Source organism: Alligator sinensis, unplaced genomic scaffold (genome assembly GCF_000455745.1).
Source record: "Alligator sinensis unplaced genomic scaffold, ASM45574v1 scaffold553_1, whole genome shotgun sequence".
Classification (NCBI taxonomy): Eukaryota; Metazoa; Chordata; order Crocodylia; family Alligatoridae; genus Alligator; species Alligator sinensis.
In genome coordinates, this window is record NW_005842389.1 from 251864 (window position 1) to 253147 (window position 1284).

Genomic DNA, 1284 nt, shown 5'->3' on the forward strand with positions numbered 1-1284 from the left:
AAGGGTGGGGGGACCTGGTGAAGGGGAATTTTTCCTGGAGTGATGCCTGGGCCGAGGCTCCCCTAATTCACAGGAGAGATCCAGGGGGGTCTTGGGGATCCCCTGGATTTTTTTGGGATTTTTCTGGGGGGGGAAAGGGCCCCCCCTGTGTAGAAAGTCCGGCCAGGGGCAGGCAGGCTCACTTTGCGCTGGGCCCGAGAACCCAGGCGTCCCCGCCCGCCGCGGCTCCCGGCTCCCCCTCCTGCCCCCCACGCAGCAGCTTTGTCAGCCTGAGTATGGGGGCATTCCAGGTCTCTACTCTTTGAGCCCCTGTGGGGGTTGTGATGTCCCCCCTGGGTAGCTGGGAGTTAGGAGGGGCTCTTTTTTTTTTTTTGTGAGGCAGTCCGGACGCCTGGGTTCTGCGTGTGTGTATGTCCTGGACTCCTGGGTTCTGCGTGTGCGGCCCAGACGCTTGGGTTCTTTGTGTTTTTCAGAGACCTGGGGGCTCCCCATGTGTGTGCGTGTGCACGGGTGCGGCCTGCGCGCCTGGACTCTGCATGTGCGTGGCTCCCAGACGTCTGAGTTCTTTGTGTACCCCTTGGACGCCCAAGTTGTGTGTGTGTGTGCGCGCGCGTGCGCGCACACATCCCGGACGCCTGGGGTCTTTGTTCGTGTACCCCTCCCAGATGCCCAAGTTCTGCGTGTGTGTATGTATGCATATCCCAGATGCCTGGGCTCTTTGTGGGTTTGTGTCCCGGAGACCTGAGTTCTCCATGTAGTTGTGTGTGCGTGTGTGCAGCTCAAACATCTGAGTTCTTTGTGCATGTGTCTAGACACCCGGGTTCTGTGGGCGCGCGCATGTGTGTGTGGCGTCTGTCCCGGATGCCTGGGTTCTTTCTGTGTGTATCCCCCGTCCCCCCCAGATGGCTGGTGTGTGCGTGTGTGTGCACATGTGTGTGTATCCCGGATGCCTGGGTTCTTTGTGTGTGTGTGTGTGGCCTGGATGCCTGGGCTCTCAATGTGTATGCATGTGTGTGTCTTGGACACCTGAATTTTCTATATGCATGCATTGCACACACATGTGTAGCCATGACACTGAGCTTTTTTTTGCATGCATGTGCCCCCACCTGGGTTGCATGTGTGTGTGTCCTGGACACCAGGGTTCCCTGCTGATGTGCATGTGGCTGCCCTGTCCCGTGTGTAGGTGCGTGCATGGCAGGGTGGGGTGGGGGCACGTCTGTGTACTTGTTCATGTGTCTCAGGGGCCTGCGTGCGCCCCATGTCCCTACTGCTGTTCTGTAAGCC